The sequence below is a fragment of the Mycetomoellerius zeteki genome, unplaced genomic scaffold (assembly GCF_001594055.1).
Source record: "Mycetomoellerius zeteki isolate Tzet28-1 unplaced genomic scaffold, Tzet1.0 scaffold5, whole genome shotgun sequence".
NCBI classification, from domain to species: Eukaryota; Metazoa; Arthropoda; class Insecta; order Hymenoptera; family Formicidae; genus Mycetomoellerius; species Mycetomoellerius zeteki.
This window is the reverse complement of record NW_017257500.1, coordinates 398,636-417,164: the sequence shown is the minus strand read 5'-3', so window position 1 is coordinate 417,164 and position 18,529 is coordinate 398,636. Positions and strand designations below refer to the sequence as shown.

The 18,529-nt window shown below is 32.0% G+C and overlaps 1 protein-coding gene across 1 annotated transcript in view; it reads left to right on the top strand.

The window, feature by feature from the left end:
• Positions 1–9,934: 9,934 nt before the first annotated feature.
• Positions 9,935–18,529, top strand: part of Mdr49 (Multi drug resistance 49) — a 117,447-nt gene continuing 108,852 nt past the window's right edge. Inside the window, 1 exon segment of the mRNA XM_018455649.1 lies at positions 9,935–10,149. The gene's annotated coding sequence lies outside the window, so the exon portion shown is untranslated.

Here is an 18,529-nt window from a genome sequence, read left to right as displayed (position 1 = left end):
TTAAATATTCTTTCTTTTTTAGTTGAACTTCACTGATTATTAGTGCCACTGGATAATTAGTGACTATCCACTGATTCAGATTTAGAGAGTAAGTTTAAAGTATAAATTAACCAGAAAATAAAAAATCCTTGACCTTAAGACGACCCTAAACGGACAATAATACTGATCAGTAATATTGAAACAGTAATACTGACAGTACGCGTCAAGTATCAATATTTTTACAATCTTACACGATCAGTATTATTGACAACATATTTCATTTTAGTTTTACGTACAATATCTATTGCACTGTGACTTGACATGGATCCTAATAAAGTGATATTGATGCTCGATAATCAAAATCTAGATCACCGTTAGCATTCTATGTCAATACATCAATATTAACCACACACAATCAATAATATTGTCAGTATTTGTTAATACTGACAGTATCATTGATCGTGCAGGTTCATCTTTAGGTTCTATTTCACCAATCTCTGATTAAATTAACTGACGATTGACTCGCAATAGTAAGTTATTGTTTGGTTTTATTAATTGATTTTATTATTAAATAAATATATTACTTGCATCATTATGTATATATATCTAATTTATTTAATTTGATTAATATTATATAATCTGATGTATTTCAATACATATCGATGAAAAAATCCCGATATCTTAAAGTTGATATTTCAAAACTGGCCGAAGTTAGCCATCCTAAGTAAAATCGTTTTTTCTGTATGAGAGAGAGAGAGAGAGATATATATATATAATATTATAACGCACCGCGTGCAAGATGTGAAATTTTGCAACTCGCGTCTAAACACTACGAACAGTTCGTTACATGACTGCGATCTCCCTCAGCATCTCTGCGGTATCCTTAGCTCGGCAGTCATCGAGCAGCACAATGTGGACAATGCGCATTCACGAGAACGCGGTCGAGATAGCCCCCGTAACTCGAGAAAGCGTGCGACTACAGCTACTGGCTAGAAGCTAGTTTCTCTTAGCGAATGAAGATCTTTTATCAGTATCATGTCCTTCAAGTGTCTCAAGCGAAGATTCCTCTCGGTGGCCGGAGAGTAAGTTAGATCAGTCGAAATAAATTGAAAGGGTTAATCCGCCATCGCAGTCCTGGCGGAATTTTACTTGACATGGAAATTCGGGATCAATCGCCGATGAAATTAAGGTTTTTATTCAGTTACATTTTACACAATAACTTTGTTAATAATCAATATTTAAGTTTAAAATTTGACAATTACATTCGTTAAAATGTTGTTGAATCGATTCTGGACTCAAAGTTACGAAATATTTACTACTTAGGATACTATTAATAAAAATGTGGCGACATTGCATAATGATTCGAAGAAAAAAATGGGTGGTAATGTAACCTTCCATAAAAATAGCCTTAAAATATTAGTTTTCTTTAGAAAACAGTATTTGGTTACAAAATTAACAAAAAAGTAAAACATTTTAAAATATATGCAAATGAACGTATATACGTTCACATAACATCTGCATATAAGCTGCTCAGTACTAAAAATAGTACACGTAATATAAACTATAGATTAACAGTAGAGCTATTATACAATTGAACATATCAAATAATTATTTTGATATGAAAACCTCAAAAAAGAGATAGTCAGTAATCAATATCCAGAGGGCCACATTACCAAATTGCCATGCTGTTGTTTAAATTTGCATAACTCAAAACATATACGGTCAAATAAAATGTTAAATAGCAAATAATACACTCAAAAATACATATATTCATGTGATAATACGCTCAAGTTTAAAAAAAATGAGGAAGTAAGTGTAATTAAATGCTAAAATATACCTCAGAAACGTTTCGAGATACTTGAAAGTGAAAATGCGTTATAAGTGCTGGTTATTGAGTATTAGTAATATTAGCGTCACGGTGTAACCGCGAGCTACTGAATTAATAATTCCATAAGTAATTATTAGGATTCGCTATATAATAGCGGAGATATTGAGGGAGGCCACAATATATGCACTGGCCATAATACCACCTTCTCTTCTATCAATTCATCATATCAATATTTTAACTGTACACGATCAATATAATATGTTAATATTTCTTAATACTGACAGTATAATTATAAACTGTGTAAAATATTAAGGAGATCCTAAAATCGTCTGTATTACTGATTAAATCATATAATTTTTGTGTAACAAATACTTTTTTTCTCTTTCACAGATACGAAAATCTTTTTCCAGGATTAAAATATATGCATTAATACGTGTTTGTGAGGTGGAGTTTATACCGAGAACGATCAAAAATTTCAAAATTGATATATTTTTCAACATTTTTTAGTGTAACATAGCGTCTCAATCTGTCAAGTCGTGACAACATTTACTTGATACGAAAGTTTTGCAACCTGTACTTACGAAATACTAATCCACGTAGTTTGCATGAACAAATAACGTCGAGTTCTTAGAATTAGACTTAGACGCTTTATTGCGACGAAGTTTTTAAGCGAAAATTGACACGAATGTGTGAACTGCGTGTATCATAAGTTGCGTGAGATATTGGTATGGTAGTATATGAAGAACATGTCAATACGCTGGAAAAAAAACAGCGACCTCTAGTGACTCTGTCAGAGTTCGAGCTTCACTTTAAGATCCCCTTAAGATAAAAAACTTTTTATCTTAAGACTAGTTAAACGATAATTTAGAATAAATATTTGCATAATGAAGCAGATATGTTCGATTAAAGTGATAAACATAGTATGTACACAAAAAACAAGAAGTTAGTGAAGATATAGTTGGAAGGTTACTTTAAAATTGTTTGATAAAGAAAATAAGGATTAATATCGAAGTTAGTAAATTATTTTTTTGAATATCGATTGATTTTAAAAGCTTTTTTATTTTTATTTGTATTAAGAAACAAAGTTTTTTAATACAATGACTTCCTTTTAATGAAGTTTTTATTTAAAATTCTAATCATTAAACGGAGAAAAAATATTTTATTTAATAATAAATGTAAACATATAAACTTGTTATTTCTATGATTAATTTATAGAAATGGCATTATTATTTTAGTGCGAAAGCTAACATATATCTGTACTTTTTATAACAAGATAGACCCCAGTTCGAAACAGTTCGTTTTTGGAATTTAAATATTTACGATAAGAGAGGAAGGACGGAATGGGGTTCGTGCGAGCTTTATCGTATGGAAAATTTTGAGATACGCGAATAATTCATTCGCTTATCTATTAGCGAGTCTACAATCCGACGAAAGATAACGATAACGTGTTGAGCTGCTCTCGCGTCATTAGCAAATATTGAAATTTTTAGTTTTCTAGAAATTCCTAGTTTTCTGCTTTTTGGTTTTCCGAGTTGATGATATCAGGTATTAATAACGAACGAGAGAAAAAAGAGAGCTGCAAGTATCGAAGCAACGATGGGGCTGCGTGCGTCAAATAAATAATGATTATATGCTGTGTACGCTGGAAATTTTCGTTTACGGATCATACGAGCTGCTACTTCCGCGAATATCGATTTACGGCTTTAATATCGAGCATATGTAAAAATGTGAGCGGAAAAAAGGAATAATAGATATAGAGAAGTACTTTCAGCGCGCATATAATAATTACAGTCGGCTTTCCGAGAAACTCTTAAGCAAAATCGTATAAATGTAACGTATGGAAATCTCTTTTACGAAGTATGCGAGCGAGTGACTTTTTGCGGGATTAGGTTCAATATCGCACACACGTGATGCGAATATGTCGTGTCACGTCGGTTCAATTAACACGCTCCCTTCTCATTCTGTAGCAATTGACGAAGGTATATATAATTAAATCGATTCTCGCAACTGAATCCGTTATAATATAACAGTTCAGACGCGGCAATCCATCTTCCCGAGTCTAAGTTACGTAACTCGCTCATCTGGCGAGATGAACGCGTGATGTAACTCGGAACTTGTGCAATACGCAATTATATTCTATTCTTTAAAAAATAAATTCAATCGTTCCGTGTTAGTGGATATAATGTAAAATAGTCTTCTATGTGTTTGGTCGATTTATCTTTATATACTATTTACTAGAAGATACGCCCGGCGACGGTATATTCTTTTTGTCAATTTAAAATCAAGAAAATTCGCGTAAGAGAGCATTCAGAAAAGAGCACTCAGAAAAAAGAAACGATGGCACTATAAAAATATCAATTGAGAGGATAGGCGGAATAAAAGCCTAATTACAAAATCATGAATTTAATAAAAATTAAAATAACTTACTACTTTTTTATTATACATAAATGAGTACAATATCAAATGAATTTATGTAATGTCTTTAAGAAGTTACATATTACAAAACTTCTCTATTACGATAAATATTGTATAAAAAACTAATCTCCGGAAAAAGAGCCTAAAAGACCATAGAATTGTGCCTTTGTTCCGCTTATCCCCTCAATTATATACAAGTTAATATATCTTTTTTTAGTTGAATAAATTATTTTATAGTTATTGCAACCATACAATAGTTTAATATTTATTTTCAACTGTGTACATTAATTCTACATCCGTTTCCGTACTTCAAAAGTGACACAATTTAAGAAATGTGATTTTTTAGTTATTACCATAAATGAATTAGATAAAGATTATTCTATCATCAAAAGTAAACTATTTAACTTCACAATCTGTCCATCAAATAGCACTTGTGTCGTCCTTAAGGTTTTCAGAGAGAGCATGATGCTTTCTAACAAGAATGACAAATACTTTTGAGTTTTGTCGTCTTTGTAAATAAAAAGGAGAGTCTTTTATAAAGAACATTTAAAGTTAACACAGTTTTGATGATCAAAGTTTGGAGAAGAAAGATGTTTTATTTTAAAATTGTTTTACTTTAGTTATTTTAACTATGATCAAGATAAATATAAACTTGATTAAATTTCGAGTTATGTCGCTTTTGATAAATTATTCCGAATTTATTATTTTTTAGAATATAAAAAAAATTCTTGTAGAATATCAAAATTGTCACAGCTCAAAAAGATTTTTTAAGAGTTGTGAAACGAAAATAAAAATAACATTATGTTCCTAACAGTAGGGGAGACCGGGGTCAGTAAACTATAGGGGTAAGTAAAATAATCGAGGCTACGTTACAAACAAATCACACGAGACACGCATAAACCCGTCTGAGTAGCGACTGCCGCTCAGTCTTCTGTAACATCTCGTTACTAACTTGCCTTGTGAATCTATGATAGAAGTTACGCTACAATTTTAAAAAATCGTATACTTAAGTAAACATTTTTATTCTTAAAGTTTTTGTTTTACAATCGTATATAATTGTCTGAGATATTTTATTTCCATTTAGATAGTAAACGTAGTTCTTACTTAATAAAGTCCAACAGATGTTTTTTGTTGATCTGTCTTTGTTATCGTATACTGTTAATGTTTTTAAAAAATGAACGGACTAGTAAGCTAACTACAATACGGGGCTATATGACTAATTTAGTGACGACTCTGATAGTATCTACTCCCAAACTTCTTGGAATGAAATCTCACTCTAAAAGAGTGAAAATACAGTCAGTTTTGAAAAAGAGTGAAAATGTTTCACTTCTTGAAAAAGAGTGGCAATATTTCATTCCTTTAAAGAGATTTGCCTCAGTGATAAATATTATAAGTTTAGTTCCCTCACGTCCTCAATAAAACTAGGTTCATTCGATGTGTTTTTACACGAAAGAAACGAATTTAGCAAAAAGAAGCATTGTTTTGCCTTGTGAATCAAAATATTAATCGTTAAAGTTTGTTAAATTAGAAAATCTGTCATTTACTACGCCCTGGTAAAAACGTTGATAGAGAACGATAGAAAAATCCTATCGTTTTAAATATGAAATTTGGTTCGTAAATTCACTAATTTGAATCAAATCTTATAGGAATCTTGTATAAATCTTACAAAATCCGATAAAACACGATAGGATTCATGTCCTATCGATCAATCGTGATGCTCGCGAGGTCAATAGATAGAAAATGATATAAACTTATGGAAAACGATACAAATTGATAGAAGTGGGTGACATGTTACTGTTATACAAAACACTGATGAGATCAAATACTCTAAGTTTTACTTATACACAGAATCTGGAAATTATGTGTGCAAGTACAACAATTAGATAACATCGGTTAACATGAAAAATTGTATGTGAAAAAGGACAAAAAAAGAACAACGGATTATATGAACATGTAAAGAAAAGAAGATACTCGACATTTAATTGTAATAGGATTGTATGTTAATTTTAGTTATATACTGATGATGACCCGATATGAGGTCGAAACGTCTATGTATAGTTGATGATTATGTTAGAAATTATAATTGAATGTATTTTTAAGTATTGACTTCGGAAGAAGATTCGCCATTAGACATCGAGCGCTCGTGGTATATGCCCTTTATTTTAATTGTTTTTAAAAATTTGACCACGTATTGACAATTAATGTTTCTTTTTTTTGTAAAATTACTTTTAAGTGTAATAGAAGTAATGATAATAATGTGAAAATATTAAGAATAATTAAAAGGATAATTTTGTGAACATGTGTATGGGCACTCTAAATGCATAAAGGGTAACTATCGTATTATGTTTGTTATAACTGTAATTCGGATAACGATTCGGATTAGATAAATTGTCATTTAGTACAAAGTTATACATTTTTTATTTTATAATAAATATGTTTGTGTTTAAAATACGTTTTTATAAAAGTTTTGTTATTATGTAGCCAAAGATGTACCTTAAAATATACATTAATCTTCATTTTAATAATGTTAGTCAAATTACCCCATACCATCAGTCATCTTACTCCGGTCCCGGGGCTAGTTAAATCAGATGGAATGCATTAGGAAAATGCATTTTTTTCATAGTAATTATCAGTTTTCCCTTATTATTAAAATAGTATTAGATTAGTCAAATGTATGTAGTAACTGGCGTAGAATTCATTTTTTCGATAAGTCTCTTAATTTCGTCTGTAAAAATTCGAAACTGAAAAATGTATCTACTATCCCCGGTCTCTCCTATGTTCTTTTTGTCAATATTATTAGAGTATTTCAATAATTATCTCAATAATTTAATAATTTTAATAATTTTAATAATTTTCTGTTATATGTTAAAAATAGTTTTTTTTCTCTTTTCTGAAAAACTTAATTTTTTAAATTATGTCATTACTTTTGAAATAAGAGAACAATATAAAACTTGTACAGTTGTCACCTTTATAGTTGCCATCACTGTGCTTTTCAATGAATATGGAAGAGACGTAAGAAGAGTTTGTGTGATTTTAGACAATCGCATTGTTCAGTCCGTGACATAATGCGGTTGCGTTATCAAATCGCGAACGCAATCGGAATATTCTGTTGACGCAAATCTGCATACCGCAATTCAATCAGCTCGCATCCGCCCGACGTCTTGTTCCGTCGCGGTCGTGCGTGCGCTTAATTAGATCGATTCCGTTATGCCGAATTCGTCTTGGCGCATCCTCGGTTCGCCAAGACGTAACGATCTATCATGGTCTCGGTAGGCGCGTTCACCATTTAACCTGATTCCCGCTGGATCAAGGACGAAGATGAGCATTCCTCGGACGAGGATGTCGCCGCCGTTGATCAAGATTAATCGTATGCAAATTACACGCTCGTCCGCTGAAGGATTCCGCGAGTTTTGGAAGATTTCCAAGACGAGAGACAGGCAGCCACCGATGCGACGGTAAGAAAGATCGAGCGTCTCTTCGAGATCACTAGCGGTAATTGAAAAGACACGGGAAATTCTGTTAGGTGCGAGAAATCCTGCTCTTGATAAGGAACGGTGCTCTTGATATCGATTTTTCGAACGATGTGATACTCGGGAAACTATATCCGGAGGGAAGTTCGATGTAGTCTTTTTCGACCGAGCGGGATTGATCAATTTTTCATTGTAAAAAGATCTTTCATAAGAAAGAATGCCCTCTTTCCACTTTTGCTAAAAATTTAATCTATGAGAATGTATGATGTTATGAAGGAAGCCAGTTGCGAACAGCAACTTGCAAATTCTTTCCTTTTAAGTACGGTCATTTTCTACGTAATAAGCTTAACGATAAGAGAAAAAGCGAATTATGGTAAATGTTTCTCGGTAGAATGTATCTATTCTTATAATGTAATTGACCTTTCATCACAAATAACCCTTTATTCAACGAAGAATTTCACTGCAATTGGAAAATCTTTGATCCAAATGCAATTATTCCATATCCGTGTCTTTGGTTCACGTCAACATTCCATTCATTGTTTCCTACTTACAATTAATTCTCGTAGAATTAAGAATATCGTTTATTCACGGATTGTTTCAGATAATAGTGAAAAAAAAATAATGAATAAAGATAACATTTTTGAAAGTTTCAGTCTTAAACATCTGATTGCATTCGTACTGCATTCGAAATGATTAGGGTTTGCTATTCTTTCCAAATAACGTTATCTTGTTCTTCATTTTAGTTTCAAGAGTCTCTAAGATTAAGGATCTTTAGGTCTTTAGTTTTTCTCTGAAAGGTTTTAATCTCAAGTACATGCAGTTAAGTCATTAGTATCGAGTGTTTTATTGTATTTGTATCAGAGACCGAAAATGTTTTATATATATATATATATATAGGTTCCAGTTACGTTTAGTGAAATATTAAATAAGTGTTTTGATTTCAGTTTCGGTTTCTTGTGTAGAATACTGAGATTATAAAAGTTACAGATTTTTTAACAATATTTTTTTATTATATAATTACTTGCGCGGTAGGGAGGAGTTTAGAATTGAAAACTTTTTTTATATTTATTCTATTAAATTGTGTAGTAGAAAAAAAATAGAAATTAAAGACATATTTAATACAATGTTTTATATGTGTGCTGTATGTATATGTGCAGGGACTCAGATCATAATTGCAACAATATGACTAAGCGAATCGAAACGTGAGAAGGACAAGGGGAAGAAGGAGAAAGAGAGTCCGTTCAATCAGTTTCTCATGTACATATAGAGTTCAAAGTTTATCTTTCTTTTTCTAGTATGGATGAAGAATAAATTCTGATGCAATCAGTTCAGCTATAAAGAACAGATTTATTACATATATGGATTAACATCCGAAAAAATTGTAAACTAAAAACAATTTTACTGATTTGGTTATAATTTTAATATTATGAACTTTATAAAATTTGGCATCGTTTTGGTTTATCGACAAAAAGATTATCGAACGGTTTTCAGTTTCGATTTCGGTTCGGTCCAGATCTTTGGTTCGTATAGCATTTGGCAACTATAATAAACGGAATTTTACTTAGAGAGAGAGAGAGAGAGAGAGAGAGAGAGAGAGAGAGAGAGAGAGAGAGAGATCTAAGTTAATATGATTACTGATAATGACTTGAATATTCTTATTCGACAAATTTTTATTTAATCCCCTTACGACATTTCTTCTAAAAATTCTAAAATGTCTGAATGCTAAGTTTCTCTAAGTGTCTTTTAAAATTTCTTACAAAAAAAACGTAAATCTTATCTTTTTAATACAAAACTTTGTGAAATACATATATTTATCAAAACGCACATGTAATAAATTTTGTAATAAATTAAAAAATTGGATTATTTTTTTAATTTTCCAATAAAAAAAGATTATTTTTTTATTGTAGTTACTATCTTTCTGAGAAATCATACATATCTTTGATTAAAACTGAATTAATTATTTAGATCACAAAAATTTTTTTTCTACACCATCATTATAGAAGAAATGTCTGAGAAAGAAAGAAATTGGAAATTTTTTATCGGACAAAGACGTCTAAGGCTGCCAGATCATTGTCGACGTGATAAGTGTAAACCCGGCATTAATGTCTGCCAAGCAGACTCGGGCAGCATAAGTAAGCGATCGTCACTACGGATACGCACTAACACATACATCAGTCACGCAATGTGACGAGTGCGGTAGGTAGTAGACGGTGATATACATAGAGGTTCTAGTACTAGCGGAGTCAGTGTAAAACTGCCTTCTGTCCGTAACGTGTCGAACCGTAGTTGGTCGGGTGAACCGTCGTACAGTTCGCTCGGAATCCTTCTTCAATCCAGAAGAGCTCTACAGAGAGAGAAAGCGCACGACGACTTCTATCTGAGAACTTCCTTATCGTGAGGAGTTACGCCAAACATCAGAAACCCTTGAATTCCTCCACTCTTTTTCTGTACAAGAAAGTAAGTGCGATCGCTGGGTACGAAAATCTCAGCGACAATCGATTTTAACGATTTAATAAACCAACTTTAATAGACCATTAGAAATAAATTTCGTAGTTAACTCCTCATTATTCGCGTAAGAGGTCCAAGACAAGCCTGATAGATTACTTTAAATGTATGAATACTATTTATATACATTATTATGTTTAGCAAAATTATTTCTCAATTAAAAAATTTTTTGGCATTTATCTTTAAAGATTGTAGAGGAGAAGGTGGTATTATGGCCAGTGTATATATTGTGACCTCCCTTAATATCTCTGCTATTATATAGCGAATCCTAATGATTACTTATGGAATTATTAGTTCAGTAACTCGCCGTTACACCATGATATTAATATTATTAATACTCAATAGCCAGCACTTATTATTTTTACTTTCAAGTATTTCGAAACGTTTCTGAAGTATATATATTTTAATATTTACACCTACTTCCTTATTTTTCTTAAACTTGAGCGTATTATCACATGAATATATGTATTTTTGAGTGTGTTATTTGTTGTTTAACATTTTATTTAAATGTATATATTTTGAGTTATGCAAATTTAAACAATACCATGGCATATTGCTAATGTGGATATTGATTACTCACGACCTCTATGAATATTGATTACTCACGACCTCTTTTTTGAGGTTTTCATATCAAAATAATTATTTGATAATCGATTGTAGCTGTACTGTTGTGATCTATAGTTTTTTTATATTACGTGTACTATTTTTAGTACTGAGCAGCTTATATGCAGAAGTTATGTGAATGTATACACATTCATTGCATACATTTTAAAATATTTTACTTTTTTGTTAATTTTGTAACCAAATACTGTTTTCTAAACAAAATTGATATTTTAAGGTTTTTATGGAAGGCCACATTATCATCCATTTTTTCTTCGGGTCATTATGCAATGTCGCCACATATTTATTAATAGTATCCTAAGTAATAAATGTTTCGTAACTTTGAGTCCAGAATCGATTCAACAACATTTTAACGAATGTAATTGTCAAGTTTTAAACTTAAATATTAATTATTAATAAAGTTATTGTGTAAAATGTAACTGGAGTGTATTAATACGACCTTTTCCTCTATAGAATATTATCAATCTTTATTCAATTATAAATTATCGAAGAGAACAATAAAAATTAATATATAACGTTGGGATATGTGTTAGAAACAGCCCAAGCGAGTTAAATAAATTTTGCAAATAATGTAAGGTTAACTGCGAGTGTTATGTAATGCAGGATTCATGTAGAATTATGTAGAATTATGCGGCAGATTTTTTGTTTTTATTTTCCGTTATATATAGTAACGGATCTCTCGTCTGGAATCTGGGTTTAACGTTGCACGCATGTGATGTATCTGATGCGACCGCATGGATTCAATTAACGCGAATGTTCCTTCCGTGTTCTGTAGCAATTGATGAAGGCGCATCTAATTAAATTGATTCTCACAACTGAATTCTGAGATAGCACGTACTTAGACACGACACTTCGCTTTGGGATCTTTAATGAACGATTGATTTGATAAGTCGAATTGATCTCGCTTCTGAAAAATCCTCAAAAATAAAAAATATTATATATATATATCTCAAAGATATTACAAATTTTTTTAAATTAAAAATAATATTTAGAACAAATGCGATGTTAGATTATGAAATATAAAATTGCTAATTATCGTTTAACATAGATGTATTTCATTCTATTTCACTTCGACAATCGGTTTATCCTCACGTAAGCCAACTAAAAAGTTGTAGGTTGTTGATGGAATAAAATTGATACGAATCATATTGACGAAAATTATTTAATATTTGCGTTTTCTTTATTTCTACCTTTTTACTGACGTAATTTCTGCAATGCGGGTCACAGAAGTGAGCGCGGAATATTGGAGGAAATATACGAGTTTATGCGTGCAGGACAATGCGGATGTCGACAGGTTGTTGAGACTTATCGGCGAGCATTATCTGGCACGATATCGGGAAGTGGACGGCATGAGTCGGTCAGACCGCGATTATATACGTACGTGACCCTGGAAAATCGTATGCCATAAATTTGCTGTTTGGACCCCGAGGTTGTGGAGCACGCGTTATATGCGAATAAATCAAGGGGGGCCAGCGGGCAGCTTGTGGCGAAAAAATTCAATCAAACAAACAAACGTGTTATCGGATAAATGTTCAAAACGACTCATTTATCGGTGGGCGTACAAATAGATACTTGACGGGAACACTTTGGAACTTAATTAAAATTATCAAAGACAGAGAGATTGTGTGTATGAGAAAGTGAGTGAGTAAAGAATGAGTGAGTGAGTGAGTGAGAGAGAGAGAGAGAGAGAGAGAGAGAGAGAGAGAGAGAGAACGTGGCGTGGATAATCAGTAAAATGTTCGTTTACTTAAGTAATTAGGTTAATTAGATTGAAAAATCACGTGATACATTATTTGCGAAAGTGTTCGACGATTCTCATATTAGACTTCATGATTAAAAACTGCTAAGTTTTATTTCACTATTTATCCGGAAAATGATAAAAAAATAACTTTCTTAATTCTTTCCTTATTCTAATTTTTAACAATGAAATACAATATTATAATACATTTTTATATTCTAAAATCTTTGCTCCTACAAAGTAAATATTTATGTAGGGGCACTTTCATGAAGAACTGTTAAATTCTTAATCGAGCAATTTTCCACGATAAAATTGTCAGGTTTGATATTTATTTTTTCCATTTTTAACATGACTTCAATTGGTACGAGATTTTCAACAAAAGCAATTAGAAAAAATTCGCTGAAACGTGCAACGCAGAAATGAGTAACGTGTCGTTCAAGCCACTTGGAATAACACTGTAATTATTTCTTTGTCCATTAAACCATGTGTTTCATAGTCCTTTGTGACTAATGAATGACATGCATAGATTTCCTTCGGATATGAAGACTTCGCGAATATATAGAAATAGTTCTTCTAGTTTTAGCTTCACGGTCGCATTACGCATGTGTGTTTCATGTTCACGCGTTGTTATGTAGTCTCAAAATAGCGATAACCAGCCTCAGCCCGTTCAAGCTGAATAACTGGTGTGTTAGATTTATGCTTTCTGCATGTAGACGGCAGCTCGCATCTTCCATATTATATTAACTACGTTATACGTTAACATTGCGCCAGATTGTTGATTTTTGTTCAATTAGTAAATCGTATAGTTTTATTCTCGCCCCGTACATTATATAAGGTTTAAGCGAATATTTCCTAATGGAACCGCATTTCATCTAATTGGGTTAGATATCAAATATTAATTAATTGAGGGTATAATTTTGACCGGAGCGCATAGCAAATCACGCATGACGTCACGAGAATTGATTTGAATTTGATTTTTGCATAAATTTCCCACGCAAATTTGCCTGATCGTCATTTCGTCGGCAAATAATTGATAATCAAAATTAACTATCGATGTAACGACGTTAATTTCCCTGCTCGACTCGCAGCTGAGACTAACTTTAAATGACCTGACGCGCCCGAAAACATCGACGGCTAATTCCCATCGCGTATTTACCGAGGGCAAACGCATTTTTCACACCGTGACGTGGGCTTCATCGAAAAATGTGGTTGCACGCAGCCGGGAAAAACTTCGAAAAACGAGCCAGCAATAAATTTGTTTTACGTTGTCGTGAGTAATCGAGTGCACTTTTACCGCGTTTTTCGACGATCGCGTTCAAATATCAATAGCGAACGCGCTCAAACTGCTGTTTATGCAACTTTTGACTGCAAATTTTGTGAGAAACGCATCACAATCGGATATAATACGTAGGAATTAATTTTTTTCTTCCGTCTCACGTCGAGCAGTGCTCATCCGCCTCTATTAAAACCTTCTAATAAGAATCTGGAGATTGATTGTGTATCTTAACACATACATACAGTGATATTCTGATCCTTGATTATACATGCGATGAATTGTTTATGTCCCAGATTAATTTTCATTACTTTTATAAATATGCAAAAGTTATTAAATAATTCTTATATATACTTTAACATTTCCATAAAGTAAGTACATAAATATAATATATTTTAAGAAAAGGAAAAGATAGACTATTATTTAATCAAATTAACTCCTATTTCAAAGAAAAGTAGTCCATAGGATACAAATTGTGTGTACCTATTAAGAGTGGAAGTTACAAAAATGAACAAATTCATTAAATTGATGAAATTATAAATATTCTAATGATTTTTGCTGTCACTTCTATAATTTTTACTTTATTTCAAGATATACCATTGATTTCTTGAACACAACGCAATTTTATCAAAATCACGCAAAAGGATATATTAGACAGCCTAATAATACATAGATTCTGATTACAAGTAATTTTACCAAAATCTTACTATTACCTCACTCTTAACTTATACTATGTTACTCTACAACCTTAATTAAAGTTAAGTAATTTTTTCTCTATCTTTTTCTCTCTCTCGGGAATTGACAAAACATGGTGGATCAATTAAAACTGGCTGTCTCAAGTCCAGAAATTTATTAGTGTACCATGTACTTATTAAATAAGGCCCACTTATGTGATTTTTTATTATAGCTATTATTATTTGTTTGTTATGTGTGAAGTTTACGCCAGAGAATAACGATTTTCAATACTACTATGTTTTAAGAAGTCAAAATTGCATTCAAATTGCTAAAAATTTTCAAAGATTGAAGAGTTAATTACAAACAAAATTAAAGATAATTGTAATATTTGAAAGTAGAGTAAGTCCTAAGAAATTTCCTTTCTATGATTAATAATCATTTTAAAACTGATTTAAAAAGAAAATGTTTACTTTCTTTGTTATTTTTAATTTATTTTTTATTTGGGCCTTATTATATTCATATGCATGTAATAAGGCCCAATGTCAGAGTTAATAATAAAATTTTTTTTTGTTCATTTACATATATTCTATATAAATAATATATTTTATTTTTGGGAGTGAATGAAATGAAGATTTGATTCTCACTTAGTTTATTTCAATATCCCCATAAATAGAATTTAAAAAATAAATTAGGTGGGCCTTATTCGGTAACCTCTCTTATACTTCTAGTTTTTTCTTATTTTTTCTCTATCTTTCTCTCTCTCTCTCTCTCTCTCTCTCTCTCTCTCTCTCGGAAGTTGATAAAATATGGTGATCAATCAAAACTGATTGTTTCTCATTCACTTTCAGATAATTATTAGAGGATCTCTATAGCTTCTTTTAGCGTCACTTTGAAAAATGCGTCTGAAACGCGGTCGAGTAACGCCTTATTACCGAAAGAAGACGAACGAAGCCTTACAAGAGGAGGATTTCAGAGTCGAAAGGAAAGACCTCCGCTCGCTAGGTGACATTTCCTCGACATCTATCGCGCGCGTCTTGTCCCGTTCTCCAAGCCTTCCTTCCGGATCCGTCTCCTGGTAGTTGGCCCTTTCGAGATCTCAAGGTGGGAAACGCGAGATGCATGTGTCGCGGGTGGTTTAGGGAAGTCGGGGGATCTTATTGAATCTGCTGTAATCCGCGAGCGCCCGACGTGTACTCGGATGCTTTTGACAGCGCTCCGCTTTGCTCTCGCGGCCGGATTATATCGATTATATGACGCAACGCCGGCTTCTCGGAACGATATCGATTTTACAACACCCTGTCGACGCTGCGCCGTAGGCCTCAACGAGCACCCTGATAAGCAAGCTTTGATAGTAGTAACCAGAATTTCGTGCGCTGACGCCCGACTTCACCAACATGATTATCGTTAAATCGCTCTTGCAACGCAAAATAATTCTCTAATTGGCTTGCTAAATGTACAAATTACTAATCAATTTACTGTCCCTCTATATCTCTTTTCTCAAGCATATAGTAGATAAAAAAATAAGTAGCATATATTAATAATCGAGTTAAATTTAGCACATTGGGTTTTAAAAATGTAATATTAATAGTTAATTTTTATGTGATGATTTATTACTTACAATTATACTAGTTTACAAGGTTTTGTGCAACATATATGAAGACTGTTTATAAGATAATTTTCAACGCTCGAACCTGCTAACAAAATATTTCTGTTAGGTCCGACTTTTGAGATATAAGAAAAGACATTTTTTCCAATATATAGTAATATAGTTTCATTGAAATTATAATATATACTATTATAGTTTATAATAGTATAGTTTCATTGAAATTATAAAACAGATTGGAAATGTTGAGCGTTTAATTTCTATCTTCATATGATTATGAATCGGTTTCACGTATTAAAATTCAGCAATAGTCATGAAGCATGATGTTTGTTCGTGTTGCTTGAAATTCTAAAGAATTTTTGCACTTAAAACGAAATAAATATTTATATATTCGGATATTGAAAAGAGAGATAGCGAAGATGCTGAGCGCAAAGAGTAAAAACAGTGCGAACAAACTTACGTTTTTATTTCAATATTCTTGATAACATTTCTCATTTATCATCAAATTCTGTTAGATACGTTTCCCTTGCTCGTTATTTGTTGTATTCAAATTATTTAGAAAGAAATGCTGTATATCTTAAAACTTGACATGCCAATACCAGCAAACAAACATTATTTGTCATCAAAATAATGTCTTTATCATCATATGACAAACATCAGTTTGTTTGTTAGGATCTTAAAAGTAACATGCTATATCTTAAAATTGACATAGGTACCTACTGTATATCTTAAAGAGTTTGACCAGGTGAAATTTTTCTAGCGACAGCTTCAAATTTACCGCGCCAAAATAAAAAAAACCTGTTTCTTTTTCTTGCACTAAAAAAATTATTCCAAATTTATAAACTATAAATATTATTATAAAGCAAGAAAAGATCAAAATTCGCCCCGTGTTTGTTATATAAGTTGCAAAATGTTGCAAAAGAAGGACCTTGGGCTTATGATAAGCGAGGGTAATTTCAAAAGTATCGATCCATCGGTCGTTCCGCGTGTTGTAACGGCGTGCCGTAGGCTTACCGCAGCATACAGGAAGGGCAAGCCTGTATGTATATACAATATTTCGCGATCTATATATTTGAACGGCAACCAGAAAACAAGTCGCCCAAGCAATCAGTCAGACCTGTGTGTTCGCGCGCAACTCGCACTCCCAGACGGACTTTGAGTTTCAGTTTTCTCGTCTATGCGAGACCATGGGGAATTCTTTGGAACAAACTATCGATCGCAACGACTGGTAGGTTTTTCCGGCAGATGCGGTACCGCGATATTCCGCGGACTGATAACCGATATCGCGCCAGGGAGTCTTTTACGGTGTCGTATTTTTATATTTTTATGGTATTGATGGGGAATATCGGCAGAACTCATAACATCGAGGCGCGATGTAATCGAATTCGAGCATTGTGAAAGGAAAACGTGATCGCCCCTTTGCAAGTTCGTTTTCCAGCCACTTCAGAATCTATTTTTCGACACTTGAACACTGAAGACAAATAGATATTATAGTAAAATTAAAAAAAAGATAACAATTTTGCTTTTCAAATAAATATAAGTGACATTAACACTAGAACTGCTAAAGCTATCAAAATGACTGGGTAATTTTTTTTCTTCAATTTGTAACGATGCATTTTTTTAAGGTTTTCTTTTGTTGTAATATATAAATGATTAAATTAGTCCATTTATTGTTCCGCTTTATTCCTTTTTTTAAGTCATTTCCCATGACTTTTGTTGTAATATGTAAATACTGTAAATGATTAAATTAATTTATTATTCTCTTTCATCCATTGTTTTGAGGATATATGTAATAGTAAAAATAGATATTATATTAACGATCGATTCTATAATAAATTAGCACATTTTAAATTGCGATAATGATAGTTACCTACATATTACAGCTTTTGGTGTCACATTCTTAGATTTTTATAATATTAATCAATATTAATATGTACATATAATGCTCGGATGCTATGTAATAACGCTCCGGTATGTTGTACTTCATAAGGAACATCATGCTTCATAAGGAATTCATCTTCAATAATGCATTCTTTGAATTTTAATATGATAATAATAAGGTGCCTATAATTATAAATATTAAAACGCTTAAAATAAAAAAAAACTAATTTCCTACGAAAATACTCGCGAGATAAATAAAATTAGTACATTAGGCTGAAAATGAGCAACTTAATAGAAATGATAAGTCCGCAGTTTACGTTAATTTTAAGACTAGCCAATTCATTTGTTTCAAGTTAAAAAATCTCTCACAGAAATAACTGCTTATTAGATACTTATAACTTAATATTTTATAACCAGGCTTTGTAATGAATATGCTTGTTATTATTGGAAGAAATTACAATGATAAGAACACTAATTGTAAGATATATGAGAAGTATATTAAGGCATGCGTTCACGGACAAGTTTAAATGGCACTCCTATG